This window comes from Taeniopygia guttata, chromosome 5 (assembly GCF_048771995.1).
Source record: "Taeniopygia guttata chromosome 5, bTaeGut7.mat, whole genome shotgun sequence".
NCBI lineage: Eukaryota > Metazoa > Chordata > Aves > Passeriformes > Estrildidae > Taeniopygia > Taeniopygia guttata.
In genome coordinates this window covers 46,344,321-46,370,544 of record NC_133030.1, presented here as the reverse complement: position 1 = coordinate 46,370,544, position 26,224 = coordinate 46,344,321, and the positions used below count along the sequence as shown (strand labels likewise).

The window sequence follows — 26,224 nt, the reverse complement described above, 5'->3', positions numbered from 1 at the left end:
AAAAAGACAGGAAAAAAATACATTCTCCTCCCATCCACAGTTTTAATTTCCGATTTTAAGCGCGGCAGGCAAATAAACCTCATCTGAAGAACAACCCCCAGCCACACTCAGCCACCCCCCCCCCAAACTCCCCCAAAACTGACCCTTTAGCCATCACACATATCCTGACCAGTGTGCAACAGCAGCTGAGGCGAGCGGGGCCGTGCGCGGCCGTGGGCGGGAGGTGTGTTGGGCAGGAGCGGCGGCGCTGCCGCAGGTGCGCGGCGGGAGCTCCGCGGGCGCGGAGCGGGGCCGGCTGCACGTCCCGCGGCGCGGCCAAGGTGGCAGCAGAGCACAGCGGTAGGACGGACACTTCCCCCCGCGCCCCTGCCGACACGCTCTGTTTCAGCTGCTGCACACCCCTTCCCCCGCTTCCCCCCTCTCCACCTAATCTTGGTAATAGTCTGATTACTTGGACTTTAAACAATTTTTCCCCTCACCGTCACCAGACTATAAATGTGTCAAGGATGTATTTATTTATTTATTTGCTAGCAAACCGCTTTGCATGGTTGCAAAGCTGTAAACTAAAAGGAAAGGAAACTAATAGGAAATATATTCTCTTTGAATTATCTGTGATCATACAAGAGGGCTAGCCTGGAGTGATGGTCCAGTGATCCATAATAAAACCTCACTTATTTTATAGAAAATGTAAGATGGGATAACATTAAGAAATGCTATAAAAATGGAAGTGTCTTTTTAAATACTTTTTTCTTCCAGCTATATTGTTAGATTGATTTCTGCAGCTTGCAAGAAAGAGGGTAAAAGGAAATGGAAATAATTTTGTAACTGAGAGGTTGATCTAAATCATACTGAATAATCTCAATTTTGTCAGTAATGTAAGATTTTACTTCAGGCCTTAAATTCATGCAGCTGACAGAAGGGAAAAAAACACTAAATAAATTCTTCATCAAATTTTGAAAAATCAGCTTATTAAAGAAGGTTTTGAGGAAGGAAAGGGAAAGAAAGGGAAAGGAAAGAGGATGGGGAAGGAAAGAGAAAGGAAAGGGATGGAAAAAGAAGGAAAGAAGCAGAAAGGAAGGGGAAAGGGAAGGGAACCAGGTAGACATAGAATATTGATGGTTTTTTATCACAGTTTTCATGCTGATGACAGTTGCACAAATGTAGATCAATCCAACCAACATTTAGTTGAATTTGATAAAATGAAGGTAATTAAAGTGGCTAAATCATGATGTAAAAATGAAGCAGTCATTAAACATTATTATGCATTGTTTCTTTGTGGTGTTATTGGGTTCTTTTTTAATGTATAAGCAATGCAAGGGAAAATAGAATAATGAGAAAAACTTAAATCAACACCTATATGAAAAAAATAATCATTTTATGACTGACCTACCTATCTACCACGGTGAGTGGAAGGCATAAGTAAGACCTTCTGAATAACATACAAATAGCCAACATAAGTTTTTTCTTTCACATCTTCTAAGCATGATCATTAAGGTCCTGTTCATTGTCATACGCAGCTTTTAAATAAAGGAATATCTTCCATCTCTGGTTCTGTCATTGGACCTTTATATTTCTGGAAAAAATAATCCACATCCTGCTATCAGACAAACTCTTGCTTCACTATATAAAGCTGAAACACCTCAGTGAAAGTCACACAGCACTCATTAAGTTGCTCCTTCTGCATTCAGTGCTCTTCTTTTATTCTAAGTGGAGAAGCCTAGAAGGCAGACTATCAATCTACTGTAGGGAAAACATCCTTTTCTGATCACAAAGCTATCCTCCTAGTCTCCTATGTGAGTTCAATAGCTCACTCATTCTAATTTCCTACTGGTTAAAAATCAGATTTATTTGTACTTTCTTATCCACAGGTTTGTCAAGCTCAAATCATTCTTTCACTTTAATCTCTGTCAAGTTAATTTCTGTAAATATTGTATTTTCTAGAGGATGTAGTAGAGACCTAGCTAGAGGATGTAGCAGAGACCTAGCAGAGTGCCCATGGATCAGGTAAAATAGCACATGGATCACCACAGCTATGTTATAAACTGAATAGCCATGGTTCAGTTTAAGCACTGCATTAACAATGTTTCTTACACAGAAGTAAGCTGTGACTACTGCCAAAATGCTCACACCCTGAGATGTTCTTCTTGCATAGGATGAATACATGGCTTTATTTTTTGTGAAGTGCAGCGTAACAGTTTCCATATACATGTAACTATAATTATGACAGAGTGCCTCTAAATGTTCAAAGAGGAGTGTCCTAGGGTGACTTCATGATGCTGGTATCCCCATTTGTCTGTTCTATTTATGATGGATATTAAGTTCTGCACCTTTAAGACTGGTACCAAGAGTGATGGAGGGAGAAGAAGAGTGGAGTTTGTTTTCAGAAAGTGAACTTCCAGAATACTTGTTAAATAAACTGGTTTTTTCCACTTTTCACCAAAGAAATCCTTTTCCAAACCAGTAGGGGGAAGGGTCACTTGAATTTGCCTTCTAGAGGGACCTCTTTGGAAGTTTCCTTCCAGATTTGCCCTAAACCAGGACAAGGAGCCAGTTTTCTTTCAGCCTAATAAACATGGATGAACATTAGAATTATGAAAATAAATACAAGTTGGACAGGAGAACATTATTTTTAAAAGATTAACCTGATCAAAATGTCTCGGTATTATTTAAAGAGAAAACATAAAAAATGCTGCAGTTTATAATATAGACCCCCAAAGCTCATGGCATAGCTTTAGCTTTATATTTGCTTGATTTCCATGCATTACTTGACACAAGATTAGCAAACTTTAATCTACAGTATTTCAAATTATTTCAAGCTCTATCTGACAAGTGTTAACTCTCTTTCAATTGTAGTGTCAGCTAATTATGTGTAATAGGATACAATGGATAATGCAAATTTTCTATTGAAATGTATTGATTTTTGCCTTTTCTGGATTAGTCCTTAGATTCTGATAAATTGGTAGCATCATTTGGTAAAACCTTTTCTGGTCTTTTCTGTTTATTTATTTTAGAAAATATTGTTTTAAAAAGGATGGGTAAAAAGGAAAATTGGTTTAAATTACCTAAAGGAAAAGCTATAAAAATGTTACCCTGACCATCAGGGTCAAGAAGCAGAGGCTACATGATTACACCTCCAACTCAGAAATAAATGAGCAATAATCTTGGCATGCTGGTGCACCAAGAGGTCCCCTTTCCAGGGGACCTAGAGGGCAGAAAAACATGTCACCATGGTACAGACCGATTACCTGAAAGGGGAAAAAAAAAAAAAAAGAAGACTAGGCAGATGGTATCTGTTTTGAATCCTGATATATTGGCAGTAAGCTTTCAGGTCTTCAAGAGAATTTTGAGGCAGTGAAAATATCTTGTGAAACCATTTGTCTTGCTCTTTAGCAATGCAAAGCACCCACATCACAGATTTGTGGACTGAGGGGGATAGGAAGGTTGTCACAGCAGTCAACAACTTCAGCTCTTTTAAAACATAGGGCACCAGATTAATTTTGTTCAGACCAAAAAATTTTCCTAGGATTTTGTAAAAGACATTCTGTGACACTTCAGTAATCTCTTTGCGAGCTGGAAGGCACTGCCTTTTAGACTTAAGGGAAATGTTGTTAGGAGGAACAGGGAATTCTGATGACATCTACTGAACTAATGAAAGGTACCCATCCAGGTAACCATGTCCTGCTGAGAGAAAGAGAAGGGATGTGCACTTATGTGCAACACATATTATGCTGAAGTACATTGCTAATACAGTGCTAAAATTTATGAGGCTGCTTACAAATGGCTGTTATGAAGAATATGGTGCCTAGTGCCAGTGGATTTTTAAGTTTCATTCCCATAGTATAGCAGAACTGGGAAAGTCTAAATTTGCTTCACTGATGGGATGCTGAAGGAGCCTTCTGGTGAGAAAGCCCATCTGCAGAATTGCGCCAGGAGTGCAAAGTTAGTGTGAACTTAATTCAGCTAGGAGTCATTGTTAGTCAATGCCATTCTTCTTGTGGAATTGTGTTTTCCATTCAGCAGTCTTTGTAATTCTCAAGACCTTGAACAATCCCTGAGGAAAGACCAATTTTGCCTTTTATATATACTATATATACTATATACATTCAACTTCTGAGAGAGTACTGACCATTTGATATAAAACCCCAGCTATATGCAAAGATAACAGCACATGGAAAATTCTTTTCCTGGATCATCTGTTTACATATATATTGAATTGTCTTGCAGAATTTATAACTAAATAATTGAGGTCTGCTGCTTCTTTTCTTTTAACTCAAACAAACCCTTCCTCAGTCCATGATGAGTTTTCTATTCAGTTGATTCTGCTTACTTGGTGGTGGCAAAATGCACTTGAAATCTACCATGAGATTATTTAGTTAAATATACCACAATTAACGTGTACTAGGTGGAGTAGTTCTGAAGAAAAGCCAGGAATATACCCCCAGGATAAACTGAACTTTTTACTTGCATCATAAAATGATCCTCCTTTTTGTGCCTCAGGCAAAAAGAATTCTAAGAAGTTAAAATATTCTTTTTGGTAGGGTTAGAGAAGACAGTGAAATCCTCCCTGGAGAAAATGAAGCAGCTTGAGTGTATAATCATTTATTGGTGAACTTTAGTTAGTCCAAACAATGAGTTAGGAAGAGATTTTGGCTCTTTCTTTTTTATTTTTGAAGCATACGCATATTTGTCAACATTTTTTCATCAGAAAGACAAATTTTTGCAAGCTCAGAGAAGCTTGCAGATGTAGGAACATCTTTGGTGTTCATTTCTTGCATTTGTCAAATGAAAATAGTCTTAACAACTATTGAACAAAATAGGCTAACTGTATACTTCTATTGTAATTTTCCTTGGATTTCTCTGGTCTCAAAGTTTGTTGGCTATTAAACGCTGTTATGCCCAGTCTTAAAATTCTCATATTTTTCAGCTTATTGATGGACTTGGTGTAGGGAACAGCAAGAAAAAAGGAGGATGAGCTGGAAGTCAAGGGTGATCCCAGAAAAATGCAGTGCCCTCAGCCAGTCCTGCAGAAGGGAGACAGGGTGGGCAAATAAGGGGGCTTGGTGCAGGGTTCATTAATATCCTCAAGCATTCCAGGATGGAGGTTCAGGTTCAGTGTTCACTGAGAGCTGGAGACAAGACTAGAAAGAAGACTATCATGCCTGTCCAACGTCATCCAGAAGAGAGGACTGGAGACCTGCACATATCCAGTAGTGATTGTATCTGGTCACCCCCATGGTGACACAAATCCCCTGCACCACAGCAGAGTGAGGAGGGGGTACCCAGGGAAGGATGGATCTAGTAAGGGCCCAAGGGTTCCCCCAGGACTCTGGATTTATGACACTAGCCACTAGTAACTGCACACTTGACTTACTGAAAACATGTAATACTTGATGATTACATAACATCAGTTCTCTGAAGGGCCATTTCATAAAGTCACAAACAAGATCTAGCTCTTTCCTCTGACAACAGTTAGTTTTACCAATCCATACTGAATAGTCTATTGTGCTACGTATTTGGAAGGTAGACTATTTAATCTACACGTAAGAAAGTAACTTTTCAGTTACTATCAGTGCTTCTCTTTTCTTAGTATTTTCATTTTAGTGCATGATATTGGACAGTCAGAGAGGAGATACACCATTTCTATTTTGAACAGTTGACTTATAATTTTTCTTATAATTGATGATAATGTGATGGAGATCAGTTCCAATAATACCCCAATAATAGGGTAAGGCTATTTTTTGAGACATGCAGACTTTTACAGTCATCTGATCTGAGGAGATTTAAGCAATTATTTATCAAAACTTTCTGCTGTGCTCCTGCAAGTACATTTCTTGCAGCAGTTATTACTGAGATGTATTCCTGAACCTCTGCAGATGACAGGAAGATATGTACTAGCACTGACCAGGGTCAATTTCCAGCTTCCTTTTTTTTTGCTAGGCTGTAAACTGATAACTATCAAGGGATGCTGCCAGTCTAAAAAAGCTCTTCCTGTTGAGGGAAAATGAGGAAAGGGATGGGTGGACAGCTGGGGGAGGTAATAACTTTAACCAGTGTTGATCCCCCACTGCAAATGAGTCAATAGTCACAGCTCTAATTTAAAGATTCTTAAAAAAAAAAAAACCCTCTATCTTTCAAGAATGCAAATCCTGAAACTAGAAAAAAGTAAAAAAAAAAAAAAAAAACAAAAAAAACCAAAAAACCAATTAACGAACCAAGACAAAGTATTTGAATGAGATAATTATTGGAAGAAAGAAATTCCTAGTGAATATTGGGTTAGAATTCCACATCATGTCATAGATTGCTGTCACGATTTCCATTAAAAATGCAGGTTTTAAATATCACGATTTTCAGTTTTGTGACTAAGAAAAGATTGGAGTTAACAGTTCTGGTTTTATTTCATTTTTTGTTACTGCTAAAGTTACATTTATTGGATTATTTATTTTGATTTCCACTCCCTTTTTATTCTATATTTTAAACTGCCCAGAAATGCTGAATAATGTTTATGCCATGTGATACCTGAACTAAGGAGCATGTTGCAGTCAGTTCCTGTGAACTCTTCATTGCCTGTAGCCTCAGGCTGTTTACTGTCACCTACCTGATAGAATTATTCTACTCTGACAGAATTATTTGACTTAGCTAGGTTTATTTCAGGTTTGCAGGGGATGATATTAAATTTATCATTTCTAGGAAATCTATTCTTGGAGACATGTGAGTAGATCCTTTGGGAACATCTCTTCTGTAGTTGTACTAAGAGACAGACCATTAAATTGCTTTCTACCCATTTGGTTACTATCACAAATCTGGAATTCTATACTTGGAGATAAATGGACAAAAAATGTCTCCTGCTGTTGCAGGGCAAACTCTATTGAGTCAGCTGAGTCAGATCACACTGGCTGCCCAGCTTTTGATGCAATGAATCAAAGAATTGGTATAGCTGTGCCAACACCCTGCTACTTCTGGCCATGCCATTATTTGCCACTTCAGAGAAACGTGCAAAAAATTCATAAACCACCTGGCTAATTGTTCAAGTTACATATCTTGATTTAAAAAGTTATGGATGAAGAAGCAGAAGTCAGGGAAACTGATGATCTTTTTCTAGTCGAGTGCTTACTTAGACACCTTGTATTTAACAGAACAAGAAGAAGCACCCTTTTGTTTCTCAGTTTTTTCTAAATGATCATATTTTATGAAGCATGCACGTACTAATCCAGAGACATAGACAATTGGACTATTAAGATTCATTAAATGCATTGATTTGACTTTTTCTTTCTGTTTCTTATCTCTTATTAATGATGCACAATGACTTGTCTCGTTTTTTTCATCTGTTTTCATCTATATTCCTCATATTTTATCTCGAACAAAGAGTAGTCTTGTGTCACGAAGGCTCATCAAAGTCATAATTGCACTTCATTTATCTGCATTGAACTGTCTGTCATCTGTTAGCATTTTGAGCATCCTATATGTCTTTCTGCACATGTCTGCATTCTTCCTCATTTACTTCTCCTGGACCATCCATTACTTCTTGCTAGCTGATTTCTGCATTTAATTGTTTTAATTACCAGGTGTTTTTGTAATATTCTAGCAGTTTCAATCCAGAAATATTGGTAATGTGTTTTTTTATTTTTCTGCATTTAGCAAGAGTTTATAGTCAACACTACTATTTATCTACAAGACTAACATGCCCCAGCAAGGCAGGATAAATCTCAGTATTGAGGATCTGTTATACACCACAACAACATACACCTTCTCCTAATCTATCTTTTATGCTCTGGACATTATCCTTGATACAGCCTAAAACTCAAAAGCACTTATTTTAAGTAATTTCTGTAAAATCGTCAGCTGATAAATATTAGATTGGTGGCCAGAAGGGGATAAGGACTCTAACTGATGATTTTAATTTCTTCTTGGTTCTATCATGCATCATATTTTATTTTTAATTAATTAAAATATTCCCTTTTTTTTTTTTTCCTATCATACAACTGCTTATGCTTGTCCTTTTCCTTCTAGGTACCTGTCTCATCATCTTTACTATATCTTATTTTAAAAAATCTGGCAAAACTGAGTTACAGAAGGTGTTTAAAAAATTAGATAAAGAACTCAAATTTCAGAGGGATGTTTTGAAAGAAATAAATGTGGAAACATTAATTTTGAGCTGTACAGATACCGTGCTCATTATCTATACAATGAAACAAGTGAGCATCCTTTCCTTCACAAGGAAATCATTTTTATGAGTAGGTGAAGGTTATCAGACAGAAGGCTACTGTAGAAGGATAAAATGGTATATACTTTATATTTCAGATTCTTTACTGAGGCACATTGGTATAATGAAATCAATGAAACTATGGCAGTTTATATAAAATGAAAACAAATGTGGATGGACTTGTTCATTTGTTTTTGCATTTAGCAGAGAATCAGATAGATTAACAGTGATATCATCACCTCATGTAGTCAGGTTTCAGAGGCCTAGGAACTTTATTTACTTGAGCTCAGGTGAACAAACCACTATTTCATGTTTGGTAGTTCTTTAGACTGGAAATATTATCAGGTCACAAGAAATCTGCTGAAACTCAGTTTGCATTCATATCTCTCTTAATTAATTTTTCTGCTTTCACCAAAAGTGGAATTTCTGATAGTGTGTGCAAACTATTAAATAATTTTAATAAAAAGAGCAGAAGCCAGGTCAAAAGGGACAAATATTTCACCAGCCATCTTAACTTTTCATATGTTGTTTTAATTTCAATTAATTTTATAAATACTAGAAATACTTTATATGCACTGTACTATGAAACTGAGCTAATCTTTAACAGGTGTTATATTTTTAAATTAGCAATGGAATAATCTAAGGGGTCTATGAAGCATTCCTATAGTATGCCTAATTTGATTTTTAAATGTTTTTATTAAGCTAGTAAATTTTAACTGAAGAAGAACACATAGCTTGGAAGCATGAGATAATCCATCATGATGACCAATTATCTTCAATGCTAATTATACGTTTGAGTTTGTCTACCTTGAATTTTCAGCTATTGTACCTTACTACAGATTATGACATATGAACCTTCTCATCACAAACAAAATGAAATAAATGCCTTAACTTCCTTTGTTAACAAAATCTTTTTTCCTCTTCTCCACTTTTTTGTTGGTTACCAGTTCCTTGTCAACTACAGCATCACCCACCCACATATCCCAGCTGCTACTCTCTCATTTTTCTTCCAAAACAGCAGAATACATCACCTGTTATCAATGCTGCCATTCATTCTCAAGAAACAATCAAGAAATAGGTACTTATCCACGGCTCCTGGCAGCCACCTGTGTTTGAAACATTGAGGAATTCTATTTCTAGTCTATTTCGTGATCTTCATCAACATAGAGTATAACATGGCTCTGGAAAAACTTCTGAACTTTAACTAGAAACAGCTAGTAACACAATGTTAATAGAACAAGTTCATAGTTTTTTGCTGAGCAGCTGGTGAAAAACCAAATTCCAGCTGCACCAGCTAGAAGGAACTCCATTTTTCTGTCCTTCAGGGCCACACATGAGACTTTATATCTTAGACTTCCCATGTTCTCTGCTTCTCTGGTGTTCTGTGGAAAATTCTTTGGCTGTTTTGTTCATCTTGCTTTTTCCTGCTATATACTTTGTGTGGCTAAATGCTATAGCACAGTCAGGCCTACTGACTGTCTCTTCTTCATTGCTATTTATTCCCTTTGCTACCTTACACCTCCTTTCTGCCAATAGATTGGCTGTGTCACTGCTGCCACTTGTGTCATTGAGGCTGTTGTTTTATTCATCTGTGCTGAAGTATGCTGTGGATTAACTATTTCTATTAATTCCTAACTTGGACTTATTTATTGCTTCAAAGGACATAACTCTTCTCCTGTTGCCTCTTCTTGTACTCCTCTTCCCTCCTTCATTCCCCTACCCTTTCATTTCTTAACCTCCTTTTATCTTAGCACAGAATCTCAAGCCCTAAATCACAAAGTACAATGTAATAAGCACAAGTGGCTGTGCTGTTATAACTTACAAAAGAAAATGAAAAAGGGTCAGGGAAAATGCCCCCATTAATCTCTGCTCTTGCATTTTATACAGCTCTTTCTGTCCCTGTAGGACAGATAGCAAACGATGCAAACTTTCACCTCCATCCGAACCTGCTTGTAGGCAGAAACAATATGAAGTGGAAGATGAAATGACCCTACCACATAGATATCTTCTAGAAATGACATATACATGTTTTTTGGTTTTTTTTTTTCTTTTTCCTCCCCACAAGCTATTTATTTTAAATTTTTTTCCTCATGTGTTACCACCAATGTTTTTTTTTTGTATCTAAACACAGCATATGATATACAAGGGAAAACTGCAGTCCTCATTCTCAGGTCTGCTTAATAATGGCTGGTGAAAGCAAAAGCTCTCTTCTCTTGAATATCGGAAAGCATAATTTAGAGCTACTGTCTGCTCAACTGGTTATTGATCAGCCTTTCCACCTTACCATAACTGCTCAAATTCAGTGGTTTCTGGCTTTCCCATTCCTGCCACACAACTGCCAGGGACATTAATGAGAACAACAGGCCTGAGGGAGCTGTTAGTTGAAGAGGTATGGAGCCAGAGGGTGACTGGCTATATCTGGGACCTTGTGGCACAATTCCTGATCAAGAAGAGTGTCCACTGCTCTACATAGTTGCCACTGAAAGTCTTCTTCATGAGTCAAATTGAGGTGAAAGAATTTTTAACTGGTTCCAGCAGTGTTTTAGGCCACATATCCCAAGTCCTTCCCTATCTTTTGGTAAACAATAGGTATCTGCTGTCTCTAAACTCAGTAGATACCTTCTGGTCATCTGCCAGAGCACAAAAACATTTTGGAAAAAAATGAAGTTTGTGACTTATTTTATATTTTGAGAATGCAGTAGCAGTATTTTTTGAGGAAGGTATGCTTAGAGGAAGGATTATGATGACTCTCTAAAATTAATCACCTCCCGCTTCTTTAATACAAATAATATATCTGCCTTATGTTGTATTTTCTTTATGTCTGTGACCTCTCACTTCTCATCAGCTCCTCTCTCCAGAGTGAAAGAGTGACAAGATGGCTCATAGCATCATACGTGATTTGAAAGATAATTGCACAAAGAGGTCCCTAAAGAAAAAGATGCAGGGAACTCTATAATTTACACTATTTGTACACTTCAGTGGAAGTGAGAAGAAGGCTGAAAAGAAAAGTTATGAAAACCGAATATGTGTGGTAAGGATGGAGGCAAGTTTGGGAGCAGAGGGTATCTGAATGCTGTTTCCTATAATTTAGATTCAATATGTTGTTAACATATTGAATGCAGCCTGCTGCTTTTTTTTTTTTTTTTTTTTTTTTCATTTGGATGTATTTCTCAAACCATGAAAATCCATGGCAAACCAATCACTTTTCAGTGTTAAATGCAAATTAAGTTTTTTTTGCTTTATTACCTTTTCCAACACAGTATTTTGTGAAAATAATTTTTTCTTAGTTCTTTCTAACACAGGCAGAGATCATATATACAGTTTATAGTGTACAAGTACAATGTATACACAAATAAATATATTTACATAGCTAGGGATCTGTCTGTACTGATACAATCTTTAAGCCAAATTCAACATTTATGCAACTTGTCTCTCCATATAATTCTAGTGTGTTTGGATTAAATAAGTCTGCAGCTTTCTAATTGTCATGGTTTAACCCCAGCTGCCAACTAAGTGAAACTGGCACACTAATAAAAGATCTGACTCTTCCTTCCAACCCTGCACAGACCGTACATCTGGGAGATGATTTTGGAAGTGTGAAGACAAAACATCACTTCCTGGCATGTGTTCTACTCCAGATGAACATGTCAGCACACTCTTTTTGATTGCTTACCTGGTGTTAGTGATCCGTGAAGGAATCCCATCACCACTGGACTGTTTCCCACTCAGATTAAGAGAAGTTGTCAAATTGTGTGTCAGTCTTTTACAAACCCCACATCTAGTGGGGCAGTAATGAAAGGGCTTTGCTTTTTTTTTTTTTTTTTTTTTTTTTTTTTTTTTTTAAGCCAGTGTGAAACAGAGCATCTACTCTGGATGTCTTGTTTGGTACCTAATCATGGAATGCTGGGTGTGGAAGGAGTCTTTTGGCATTATCAGGACAGAAATTCTTCTTCTCTCTTCTCAGAAGAATATAATTAGCTAAAGGTAAATCCTCATGGACTCCAGTTTTTCAAAAGTATCCATACAATCACAAGTCATTATGGCTGGCAGTAGGTGTCTTGATGTGTTGTAACCTCAAAAAATGTGTTTTCTTGCAAGGTCTGAACTCTTAAATCATAGAGGTAATATCAGTCTGACTGTCTGCTTGCTTCTGACATGTTTTGCTTCTAATTTAAGAGCATTAGTTATTTTCAGAGCAGTTGATGGTAACATCTTTTAAAAGTTGAAAAAGCCTTACAAATGGTATTGCAAAAGATTTGATGTTTTCTCAGGAATGGTTCTTCACCCTTCCATTCTGGATTTCTGTGAAGGAAGCAGTTGTTTTCCCTGAGGTATCCTTGGTTTCAGTTATACCTGTTGCAAAGTAGTGGCAAATTTTCTGCATCCTCCACATCTCAGTAAGGGGTTTACATCGATAGCAACTGCATTAGTTTTAAAAACTTGCATAAAAACATGCAGATAAGTTTTGGAACTGGTAAGAGAAAAGTTGAATTATGAGCAAGTTGCTGCAGTGATCTCTGCAGATCCAGTGGTTAATTGTGTGCTTACTGGACATTTGTGCACATATCCACGTTTTTTACCTTTGCTTTTCATAGGTATGTTGGACTTGTAGCTGAAAAGTAAACAGAACTCAAAAACCTGTTAAATATATAATGATAGAAGAATATCATTATGTAACTGGAAATCTATTTACACAATGTAGAATAATGGTTCCAGAGCCTACTAGGTAAATAAAATGTATTTCTTAAAGCATTCCAAAGATACTTTCTTAGTATTAAGCGGTAAATGGGATAATTACAATTAAGGACATTTAAATTAGTCTCTTGTGTATATTTATGCATGAGACTCATGCTGCTAGATAGGAATTTACAGCAATTACTAGCTAACCTCTTTAATAGTGTCCCCTTTGATTCTAATGGAAACAGGATGAAGAGTCATAAGTAATGCTTTAATTGAATTTGCTTACTTATCTAAAGATAAATAAAATTTTAAGATAACTCTCACTTAAAATGCAACAAAACCAGAGAGAAAGAGGTATATTTAATGTGAATTAACTGAACCATATCTCTTGAGATCAGAGATCACAAGTATTTGTGAAATATTATTCTGAAGAAGATTTTACTCAGAATGATGTATATCAATTCTAGTAGTATCTTGTACAGGTGCTAGAGAGACATGGTCATTCAGAACAAAATCCTCAACAAGAAAACTTGATATGAAGAATATCTTTGCTTTTCCAGGGGTTTTCTTCTCACTGTTACTACAGTATTGTTTAACTCTGGTTCAATACATTGCTGAAATTAGGTTCAGCTCATTTTCAGATGAACTTTATCTTCTCAGAACTTTAAAACTTCCAAGGATGCAGACTGTACTCTTGGCAATCTATTACGTCTTGACTTCTTTCACTGGGAAGATGTTTTTCCCTATATTATGAGAAGTCAAGGTGTTCAGAGAGAGCCTATGGTGACTGGAAAAAAGAGAAACACCACAATAATTTTTTAAAAATGTAAAAAGGAAGACCCTGGAAACTACAAAATGGTGAGCCTCACCTCTATGCCTGGGAGGCTGGTAATGAGTTGTGTCCTTCACAGCTCATCCTGGGACCAGTACTCTGTAATATCTTTGTGAATGACACAGACAGTGAGATTGAGAGCATCCTCAGCAAATTTGCAGATGTCAAGAGGCTGAGTGGTGGGGTGACAGAACAAAAAGATGGAAAGTCATCCACAGGGACCTGGAAAAATCTTGAAAAGTGGGCCCAGAGAAACGTATTGATGTTCAACAAGTTCATATGCAGAGTGCTGCACCTAGGTTGGAGCAATCCCAGACATGAGCACAGACTGGGAGACAAAGTTCTGGAGAACAGCCTGAGGAGAAAAACTTAGAGCTTCTGGTAGACATGAGCCTGCATTGTGTGCTTACAGCCCCAAAAGGCAAACATATCCTGAGCTACATCAAAAGACGAGTGGCTAGCAGGCTGAAGGAGGTGATTCTTCTCCTCTACTCTGCTCTCATGAGACCCCACCTGCAGTGCTGCATCTATCTTTGGGGTCCTCAGCACAGAAAAGACATGGACCTGTTGGAGCAGGTCCAGAGGAATGCCACTAAGATGGTCAGAGGAGTTGAGCATCCCTCCTATGAAGACTGGATGAGACAGCTGGAGTAGATTTCCCTGGAGAAAAGAAGTCTGGAGGGAGAACATGATGTGGCCTTTAGGTACTTAAAGGGTGCTTATAAAATAGAGGGGACAGTGATAGAACAAGGGCAAATGGTTTTAAACAGAAAGAGGAGAGATCTTAGATAGATGTTTAGAAGAAATTTTTTACTGTGAGGGTGGTGAGGTACAGGAGAAGGTTGTGTTGAGAAGTTGTAGATGCCCCATACCTGGCAGTGTTCATGGCCAGATTGGATGGGGTCCTGTACAACCTGATATAGTGGGTGATACCCCTGCTCACGGCAGGGTATATTATAGGGATTGGAACTAGATGATATTCAGGGTCTCTTGCAAACCAAGGCATTCTATGATTTGATTATTCTATGATGCTCTTTCTCAATGTCTTTACAGGATGCAGTTGGCTAAAACTGGACAAAATTGCTTTATAGCATTCTAAAGAGTGACATGTAAATGGATATAAAAAATTGTCTTGGTTTCTTGAATGTGCTCTTCTCTTGTTCCTACAGCTCAGAATGCAGTCAGCCATTTCTGTTGCAGGTACACACTGGTGGCTCATGCTCAGCTTGCTAACCACTGCAAACTTCAGGAATTTTCCAGCAGAACTGACTGGAACCAATCCATCCCAGCCTGTAACATTGCAAAAGGCTCTGCTTCCCATGTATAGGAATTTACATTTTTCTTTGCTGAATTTGATAAGGCTCTTGTGCACCAGATTCCTTCAGTAAGTCTGGGTCCCTCCACCCTCAATTGTATTGACTGTTCCTCCCCTCCTGGTTGTTACCTGCAAACTTGAGAAAAGGTACTTCATCACCTCCTTCAGTTTATTATTAGAGACACTAAACAACACAGATATGTAATGCAACATTAGTGTTTCAAAAATTCAAGTAGTTCATTCTTAGTGTCTTTCTGGTTCTGACACTGTTCTTAACTCTGACCAGCTGATATTGATGGGTAAATTAAAGGGTAAATTGATGGGCTCTACACCAGAAAATGTCTTTTATTTCAATGAAAATGTTGTCTGAATGAAGACCAAAAGATTGTGTCATTCCTCATACTGGGCATTCTTTCAACAAAGGGATTTCAAGAAAATCTCTGGTTCAGCAAATGCATAAAAGAGAGTCTTTTGATTTTCATAGCTGTACAGTGCAGTACTTTGAGGGGAACCTTGGTGTATAATTATCATTTCTAAGAACAAATTGAAATAAAAGATCTTTGTGATGAAATATGTACTCTAAAATGTGAGTGCTATATTCTATGGATTGTCATTATTTTGAAGTCTTAAAATAAATAAATGTTTCCAGAAGCGAACACAGGCTATTTAGATGCCAGATTCTTTTGTTTTCCTAAGTGTCCCTTTGAATGCATAGAATCCAGCGTTTAGCAATTGGTGTCTAATTAACTTTTATCAGTGAGGAAGTCACAGAGCAATGCCATTCCCCATTCTCATAAGTGCCAGAATCTGTTTTAAAACTGTGGAGGCAGAGCACTAATAATAAAGGCTTTCTTAGCTTTACTCTTTCCATTCCAGCTCTACACTGTACCTTAAAGAAATCCTCCCCTACCACAGGAGGAAAAAAAGGCAGCAAAAAACAAATCATAAAAAACCCTTCCATAGCAAGATATAACCCTCAAGATTTTTCCTATTATCAACATACATTGTTCTTTCATTCTGCTTTGAGAAACCTCGTTCTTAGTACATTTTTAAGTTAATGGAGATGAGATTCTGGGGAAGATGAACTAGAGAGTTTGCATATTTTCCATAACTAGACTTCCAGGAGACCAATTAATTTTAACTGGAATGATGGAAGGAAATGCAGAACAGGCTTTGCTTGTATTGAGTAGGCTCATCAAATTTACATCACCATTTAATTAAATGTTTGTAGCAATAATTGACCTCAGGAGTAAGTAATTTGGTAATAAATAGATTCCACTGTTTCTAAATACTATTTTACTGACTCTGAGATGCTATTCATAGCCTCATAGCTTTGCCACAAATCTCATTAGCAGTTTACTTAAATGTATATTCCATTCTGTTCTACAGAACATTGTAGAACAAAGTTTAACAATGGGGATTTCAGAGCATGGTCCAAAACAGAAAATAACATGCATTTCTCTGAGAGTTTCTCTGAGACCGCTCAAAAGTGAGATATGAAAAAAAAAAAAAAAACAAACCAAAAAATAAGCCATCAACAAAAAACCAAGCTAAATCCTGATTTATTTAATGTCTTCATGTTTTTCTATTTTATTTTTACCTGCTTAAATAATTGCTTAAAGAATTTGGTGCATATCTAAATTTGAATTCAATAGTGTTTCAAGTAAAAAGGCAGGACCTTTTTATTAGTTTTGATGAAATACAGTGATAACCTCAAGAAGCCAAAACGGACACACATTTCATGTCCTCCCTCCTCCAAACTATCGATTTATTACTCTGTTTTGTTTAAAACCTATGAGCTAAGTTCAGAGGTGATGCATAAAATGTGTAATTTAGAATCCTTTATGCTCAGTTAGACACCTTAAGACCTACTTACACTCACTTACTAGAGTATAAGTCAGGGAAATGGAGTGTAAATTGATGTGATTTACATGTGGAGGAGCTGGCAGAGTGAGAAGGTATTACCTATAGGAAGGAATAGACTTTGTATGAGCACTTTCTAGTGTTCAGCTGGTTTTCTTGCTACACTGTACCCCTGAGTAAATATGTCTGCATTTGACTGCTTAATCCTGCACATTCCTTGAGACTTGCTGGGCCAAAGGCACTGATGAAATGGAAGAAGCATGATAAAAGCTGTGTGCTGCGGAGTGAGTGTGGGGTTTATAAATAAGTAACTAAAGGCTACACTTCCCATCCCTCTTTGTAGTAAGCTGTAAAGCCAGCAGTTCTGTAGTTACTTGTAATGATTGCTCTCATCCATGGCTCTTGCTCTGCTTTCTATCGGAAAGACTTTTACATCCAGTGCACGCTGCATGTTTTGCCCTGATGCCTTATTTGACAAGCAGGCAGGTAAGAGGAAAGCTCCACCATATTTTCTGTGGGATAAGAACATGCACCTGGCAGTTACCACGTTGCTGTAATTTCACACTCATACCCTGCGGTTAGTTGCTCTTTTGCCAAGTGAGCTATGTAAAACCTTGTCAGCTCCCAGAATTGTACCACTTGAAACATGTCTGTTGAAACGCTATCAGTACAGAGGCAATTCCTGCAGGATAAAGAGCCATAAGCCAATTAATCTCAGTTTCTACTGCCCTAAAACCTCTCCTGATAGTACACCAATTTAATAATTAAAAAAAACCCCAAAACCTGACCAAAATATTTAGCCTTAGATCATGGTAATAACATGAATGAGACTCAAGTTTCAAGTTAATCCAAAGAACAAAGAAAATACTGGGATAAAGCATAAAGAACAAAGTAAGAGAAGTAATGGAGATAAAAGCTATCTTAGTAAAGACTTTGGGAAGACTTTAGCCTGGGCTCCTCTGGAAAGCTTTGGAGCATATCTAGATAAAATGTGAAAAGAAAAAAAAAAAAAAAAAAACAACCAAAGAAAACAAATCGAAGAAATATATCCAGCTTTTGCTTTGCTGGCAAAACCGAATTCAATTGTTCTGGCCAAAAAATATTACAGCAAGTGTTGTTAATTTTTCTCAAAAATCTAACACTAGCTTTTCTTTTTCTTTTTTTAATTTATTTTGTTTTGTTTTGGGTTTTTTTTCCTTTAATTCCACATTTTGATAGAAAGCCTTCATCAACTCATTATGGTAGTTATATATTTAATGACACAATAGGATAAAGGTATTTATATGGATATGATCTATATGTAAGCTTTTTGCAGAGTATATAAGTATTTGATATTGGTAAAGTTAAATTTTATAGACAGAAAGAATTTATCCATTATATGAGCAATAATTTTTATGTATGGTATGTTTTTTTAATTCTATTTTATTTTTCTTACATCTCAACTGTAAATAGGTAGCTAACCACAATAAGTAAACCTGCTCTAGGATTAAATTGCTATTTCAGTTTGCATTCAAATCTTGATTTATACTAAGAAGATTTTGCAGTACAGCCAAAAGCTTTTTTGGTGCAGGACTGAATCCAGCTAATGCTTTCCGAAACTGAAGTCAAGACAAAGAAAGTAATTTTTTGTTACATACTATAATGATCATGTGTTCTAGTATAAATTCAACTCACTTTCTATATAAATAGCTTCCTCTTGATTGGAATTATAATTTTCATCCTTTTTTTCACTTGTTTCTAAATTGAGTCTTGCAACCAACCTTGAATTAACACATGAACATCTCCCAAATAGTAATATTCATTCTAAAATTATGACCATTAATGTCACCTAACTCATCTGTTAAGTCCTTCTTTCAATAATAAAGTCATGAAGTCATCAAAAATTTTGCCTAATTGATGACTACAATTATGGTCCATTTTCAGCTCATTGTTAAACTGTAACCCCCAAAAAACCCCAAGTATTTACCTAATTAATAATAATGGGAATATACTACCTATTTCTTTTTCAAAATAGTTAGCATTATATCTTAAAACAACTGTTTTAAAAGAAAAAAATATAATTGAGGCTAAATACAGCACTGAGTTTAAAAATAAAGAGTTTGGGAGATCTTGTAACTAAAGAGGAAATAAGGGTTTATCACACTGCTCTTTGTTAAAAAAGAAATATGAAGTACAAGGAATAAATTTAGAAGAAAGAGAAAATATGCAAGCTCACTTATATACTATATCCTCAAGGAGGATAATGAATTTGAGGCCACTTGGACTTACTGCTGATGTTCATGTGAACAAATCTTTATTATAAGGGAAACTGACTCAGCAAAGCAGATAGCTACAGCAAACGTCAGTGAGACAATTTTCTACGAACCAGCAAGGCATCAGAAAGAGTTTGTGCGTGCAAATGCAGTTAAAAAAGCCAGCAGTCTGCCCCCACAGGGGCTCTTTCAGTGGCTGTGATCAGCAGGGTCACCTGGGGCAGGGTGAGACGGGCCAGGCGCAGGGTAGCCCTGGCTGACCTGAGAACTCGTCATAGCACAGTCAAACGCGTGGAAGTGTTGATTTGCCAGCACCACTGTGACATTTGAAAAGTTTGGCTGTGGTTTTGGAATTAACTTAAAGGAATATAATTATCTGTGATATTTATGTGTCCCCAGTTACTGTGCTATTTTGGTGCCAGCTGTAGAGCTGGGATAATGGCAGTGGCCCAAGGAGATACTTCTCTTGCCATGGCTCTTCTGAGTACAGAAGGAGCCATTTTACATTTCTTTGTCTTCCTGCATTTTTGCTATTTACAGGATACCTGGGAATACCACACTGTGTCCCTAAGATTCACAATTAACATGAAAAAAGACAGAAAATAAATAAGAATGATGGAATTTATTTCATACAGCCATTGGAGATATAGATCCACCCTGGTACATATTAACATAGGAGCTCAGGAAATAGATTCAGGCTATGAACTTTTGTAAGATTATGCCCTAAGAATATCTTGTAAAGAATTCAATTACCTAATTTTAGTAATTTTTATTTTTCTTTCTTCTGCTTAATTTAATCAATTTTCTAGGGAAGTTTTGACTAAAATTCTATCTGAATTGTAGGGTGAGGTTTTCATTCATTCCATTTGACAGACTTTGACTAGTTAAATACAAGAATTCACCAAATAAAATTAAAAGCTATTTGAACACTTTCATCTCCCCACAGTTTTAGCAATCATTTTCATTTAGTTTTTAACTAAATTCATGTGCACTGGTATCAGGCATGGGAAGAATTGTAAACCTGAATAACTGCCTTTAAGCTGTTAGCAATGCTATGTTATTTAAGAATAACAAGGTTTTGAGTGCATTAACTAATTTTCTGCTTTGTAGAAGCCTTAATAGCCCTTGTATGGGTAAATTAGGCATTTTCTTCAAACACTACCCTTATAATTAAGAAGTTCCTAGATATGCAAAAGCATGCAACATTAGCCAAATGCATCTACTTGTTTCAGCTTGGATTTGTTTTTATAAAGAGAGTACATAGCTATTTGTAGATGGTTAGCACATAGTTGCTTATTGACTGTGATTTTGAATTACTTGAGAACTGTTTTTAAAGAGCAGATTAATTGCTACAGTATTTTCAAAGGTATCTCATCTTTCTAAGGTAGTTCTTCACTTTTAAGATTTGAAATATTTTATTAAGTCTGATGCCTGAGGTTTATACATTGACATAATCCCAACCTTTTGTTCTTGTTCTTTGGTTTTAGAAGGCATACTGGTGTGTAAAGTTTTTGTTCAGGGGATGCATATTTTTAGGGTGAAGAAAAATACACCTTCAAAGGTACAAAGCTATACTGAGATCTAGGACTCACATTCTCTTATGACTGAACTACTGTATCTTCACTGAAGTAAAAAGAGGTGCTCCAGATTGTCATAAGTGTGAAATGAGAACAGGATCCTTTCCTAACATGCATCACTGTGAATTTTAACACCATACATATGTCTAAAATCCATAGAAATTCGTATCTTTATTTGGCTTTGGAAGCACATGAAATTTGAGTGAGCAGTTTTCTCAACCAAGAATTAAAAATAGCAGATAGCAGTAGCTATCTAAAGCAGAGCAAAATCAAAAAAGGCATATGAATCAGTGAACAATTCACACTACAACCTCGTTGATTGGTTCATGAATAGTTTATGTTCTCTCAATCTTTATATTAAGCAGAGTTATTCCTAATTTTATGATGTTACCTGTATTGAAAACATCATATTCCCTGATCATTGGCAATTCTCCTTTGAGTCAAGTTTTTGCTATTTTGTTCATCAAATAAATTCATATTTCATACTATAGAATGAGATAAGGTAATCCACTATAGCATTATTAATGTTATACCTCACCACCTGTTTTTGGCTTCATCTCTAAAGGTCATTATTGGTACTATTAGAATAAAAGTGTATTATAACGTATTTACTTAGGAAATGCCTAGATCATAGTCGCAGCAAGCCAGGAAGAGAGGAGCTTTTCTAAGGTCTAGTCTAATAGATTGAAAGTTATCAATTGTCCCACGTAAAGGGAGGGCTCATGAACATTGCTCAGAGTAGAAATACTCATTGAGGTCTTTAATGAAAGGCAGAAAAAGTCTGTGTTTCAAAGGAAATTAAATAGTCCATGTGTCTGTCATATTCTGAGTTTCCTACTCTCCATCTCTTTCTGTGTCTAAGACAGTGACGGCTGTGTTTTGGGTTTGGGCCCATTCCACTTATGATCTTGCTAAACTTTTCTTCTTTTATCTGATATCTCAAGCAACAAAGGAAACCATACACTACTAAGAAGAACATTTTCTCCAGCTCCCTTTTCCTTGTGCCTGTAATACGTGCTTGAAAGATATGATATGGTTCTCAGGAAAGATCGATTTTCTAGGTGCATTAGCTAATCCCATTAAAAACTCCATGGAGTATTTTTCACTTAGGCCCAGAGAAGAACAATTTTTCATTGTTTGTAGAGCTCCATCTCTTTTGTTTTACTAAACAAAATGAAAAGGAACAATCAAGTTTGATCAAAGCACTTTCAACAAAAGATCTCACATGTATAGAACTACAGAGAAATCCCCCCTTATGTCAGTAACTGACTTCCTACAGGAACACTGATTTCACAGCAAGACTAGACTGGTGGACTCTGGATGTTCTTTCTATCTCAAACTGTGGCATGATTCTAAGACCATACTTTGGTTTTATTTGATCCAGGTTATGGTGCTTAAGACTGAAGTTTGCACCTCTCTGTTGCCACAGGAAAAAAAATATAGCCTTAAGAATAATTTCCTCAAATGAATCTAGTAACTTGCATGCTTAAGAATCAGTGCATTAGTAAATGAAAAGAGTATGTGACACCAATCTGCAAAACATAAAATAAAATGCATTACATTTCACCATTAAAACTCACATTCTAATCCTCAGAATGCCACATAAAGACAATTGGTGGGCTAGTCAGGTAAATCAGATTTCAAGCTGTGGTTGAGAACCTCAGAAACCACAGAGTACAGCCTGGCTGTTGGCGTAGCCTGGCATCCCACCCTGACAGCACTTGTGGAAGCCATGCACTCGGTATGCTGTCACTGTGTTCAGGGTGTACTCTGGTCAGCCAGATTAAGGAGAGGAAAGAACAGAATATAAGGAGGTCCTAATCCACTTTGGATAATCATTAGTTCCGAGTTTGGCTTGACTTGGATTTGAACTCTGATTTTTGCCTCTTGGTATGTTTTCAGCTGCCACAGAAAGATGACAGGATAAGTGTAAAATTTTCTTACCAAGGACACAAGCAGACTATAGCTAGCACAAGGCATATGCTGTGACAGGAACAGCCACAGCAGTTTCAGGAGCACTGAAACTCTCTCTCTTTGGGTGAAGTTAATGAGAATTAACTTGGAGAAGGAGGAAAGAAAAATTAAGGAGATATTACATTGTTGCAGCAATGATTTTTCCAGCTGTGTTTTATAGACCAAGCTACATTAGCCATTTCACCAGTGTTTGCATCTGTGAAAAATGGAGAAATAATTCATGAGTTCCAGGAAGAAATTAGAAATACATTTATAAATTTGTTCATTAGAATTTTTCCAGAGAGAACTCGTAACTCCATTTTGAAGACCTAACACATTTGTAAAACTCCTGAAAGGTCCACAATCTCTGTGCCCAGTGTATTTCTCATATTTTTATTTCTGTCTTCTTAGTACAGTATCTTTGTATTCTTCCTAAACAAACTGTGGCTATGAATGTTTTATTTTGGTGTTGTGTCTTTGAGCAATGCTTAGCATCTCTACACATGTTAATTGTGGGCACAGCAGCATCAGTTTCTGGGTCTAAGGATAATTTAAAAGGGTGTCAGTTGTAAGGGACACCATAGATAGATGGAAATAGGGATTCTAGTCACTATTCTGTACAATGGCTTTGCTCTCATGTCACGTTCTTGTGACAGTGAGTAAGTACTAAAAGAATGAAATAAGCTCCAAATTTTTGTCCAGCAAAAACTATCTCCTGAACTTTGCTCTGAACTTCTGATCCCATAGAGATAATGTTCTTCCTAGCATTGCTGAACTCCTAAGCTATCAGTAATATCCAAAGAACCATTTTTGCACTATCTTTTCTCAAGAGAAAATTTTCTATTTTGTGCCCATGAGTAAAAAAATAGGATCTGAATACTACTTTTAAACAAAGCTTAGGAATCAGCCACTCTGCCTCTCTACATATCTCTGACTATATTCTGAAGTGCAAAAGAGAAGAAAATTGCCTTAGTACCTTTGAGGATATAACTATTAGACACTAATGTTGCTGCTTTTGGCACAGTGGCATAGCTAAAGAGAGACAGGCAGAAAATATCAACTTATCAAGCACCTCAGCAGAGTGAGACAATTATATAAAACATATTTATATAAATGATTTCACCTGTTTGATTCATTTCCCTATTAAATAGCTCTGGTTACTCTTATCTCCCAGTGAGAGTCTTCTAGGAATCACCTTCATAAACTGTGATAGCATGTATTCAACATTAACTCAACATTTAGTAACTAGTAACACTATAATTTTGTAACTGGGATTGAAAAAAAGTGGTGAGTTATGGCTCACAAAAATTACAGTAAAGATTTTATAGTTATTAAAAGGTATGTTTTCTGAAAATTACCTGCTTTATCGCTGCTGTTCTATCTTTGCATAGTCAGATTTCCTAGGAAGATACCTGTTGTTCAGAGAGAGGGTTGTGTGATCTCATACTGCAAATATCCTTTCTCCTCCAAGCCAAGAAATTTTAACCAATTTATACCTCAGGGCTTTTGCTTCACTGGACAGCTGGTTGTATGTAGTTATCTCAAATCCGTGTTCTCTTTAATTTCCTTTCAATTTCTCTCCCTTGGAATATCTCATTAGTGAAATTCTGGACAAAAGCTGTTAGGTTTTACCACCTCAGTATGGTCAGAAATAAGGACTAACTTGCCTGAAATCAACTGCAGCACAAAACCAGGGGTACAGAACATAAGGTTATAGGCACTTTATGATATATTTTTAGTCCAGTGGACCATGGACTTTAACAGCAGCAAGGTCAAGATCATGCTTTCATATCTTCTGAAGGAAAATTATCTTACTGTATATAATCTTTACATAATTTTAGAAAATCTAGGTTTGCATATCTAATTTATTTTTATTTTGCTATTTTTTCCTTGATTTCTCTTGCAAGGCTTGAGTAAAATATGCATCAGGATCTTTTATATGAAGACTCGGGGAGCAGAATTCCTGCAAAGTGTTAAATAGGTGTGCCACTGGTAGAGAACACTCAATGTTTTGGTACTTTGGGCCCATGAAACAACAACAAGTTCCAGTGGTAATGATTGAGAATTCATGACTGATTTTTAGATTGAATATTGTGGCTGTAAGTAGAGTCTTAGTACCTTAGTGACTTGGTAAATTAAGAGACTTCAGCTTCCTCTTTATAGGTTTCTTGTGTAGCCTTTCTAACAATTTGTGGGCATATCTGGATGCTACATATCCTTGTTTAAGAAACTTAAAATAGGTTTGTTTAAACATGAAGTGTGAACCACTGTACTGTGGTGTTTCAGCCACCCTTGCTTCCAATTTCCAACATCTCGATCTACAGCCCTCCTTGACAGAGTTATCAAGGTTCTTTTCTCTTAAGAAAGTTAATTTATACATATCAGATTTCCTCTAAGGGTGAGGCATCTAAATAGCACCCTGCTTTTTACATAACTAGGACTCTGGGAGTGGCTTTCTTCTGTAGTCTTTGATACTGGTGTACTGGCTTCCCTGAGCTGCCCTCTAATTTGTAGTGATTCTGGTGAGAAGAGATTAAGGTCTGTCATGCCAGAGATTTGCATGAGCACTTCTTCATTCCATATGCAACACTTTGGTTTAACTTTTGATGGGAAAGTAGAGCTCAGAGTGTCTGACCTATTTATCCCTTTTCTGTTCCTTTTTTTGAGATAAAATTGTCATATAGATGAATTGCACACAACAGAGTATGTGTGTTTGATTTCTGTGTCACTTTAAGTAAATCAAAGAGAAAAATCTTTTGTAATCAGCTAGCCTTTAATTTAATAACACGTTTGAAAAATTGATGGTATACAATAGGTTATCAAACCCAAACATTAAAGATTTCAGTTTGACATGGCTGGAATGAATCATACAGACACAAAAGGCCAAATTTGCAATTCTTTATCTGGAGTAAAGAAAAAAAAAATCATTTCAGTTTCAAGACCTGCACTAATGAAGGAATAAAGAATTTAAAATCTGGCCTAAGGAAGTTAAAGATATGCTTGAAACATAAGTGTTCATTACAACAGCATTTGCAATTCCTTTACCAGAGAGTTTTAGCACACTGTGGATCATTGTTTATAGTTTATTGTATACTACCATTAAGAAATACCTCCTTATATTCTTTTCCTAATTTATGCCCTTTTCTTGTAACTTTTCAGCTTCCCACATACACAACCCCCATGCTGGATCTGCTACACTCCAAAACATGTGAGTGACAACAGGCTTGACAGCCCTTGGGGTGGTGAAAGATCTGGTGAGAGCGAGCCTCCCCATCATGCTCATCAGGTTAGTAAGGATACTGTCATGGATGGCAGTGCCATATATTCTTGTCAGCCATAAGTGTAAAGTGATTGCAGCCAAATCTTTCCTCACAACAAAAGGAGAAAAGGCTGAAAAAAAACCTTCTTGAGACAGTGAGTTGAAAGATTAGGATGCTTTCCAGTTTATAAAAGAAGGCTCCCTTCAAAGTACTTTGCAGGCATACCTGCTTCGTTTCTATCACTTGCACACTGTAAAGAGGCCTTACAGTGGCTGTAAATATAACCTATTTG

The 26,224-nt window shown here is 36.6% G+C and overlaps 1 protein-coding gene and 1 long non-coding RNA gene across 6 annotated transcripts in view; one reads left to right on the top strand and one right to left on the bottom strand.

Moving 5' to 3' along the window:
- FLRT2 (fibronectin leucine rich transmembrane protein 2) overlaps positions 1-282 on the bottom strand; it is a 79,503-nt gene extending 79,221 nt beyond the window's left edge. Inside the window, exon 1 of one of the 2 annotated variants that reach the window (XM_032748846.3) lies at positions 144-282. The gene's annotated coding sequence lies outside the window, so the exon portion shown is untranslated. The remainder of the gene's footprint in view (positions 1-143) is intronic. The other variant, XM_072930317.1, reaches the window with a different exon arrangement.
- The window catches only part of LOC115495574 (uncharacterized), a 192,850-nt gene continuing 166,896 nt past the window's right edge, over positions 271-26,224 (top strand). For all 4 annotated transcript variants that reach the window (XR_012056453.1, XR_012056454.1, XR_005980763.2 and 1 more), the window contains exon 1: positions 271-25,958. This is a non-coding gene — a long non-coding RNA (uncharacterized lncRNA). The remainder of the gene's footprint in view (positions 25,959-26,224) is intronic.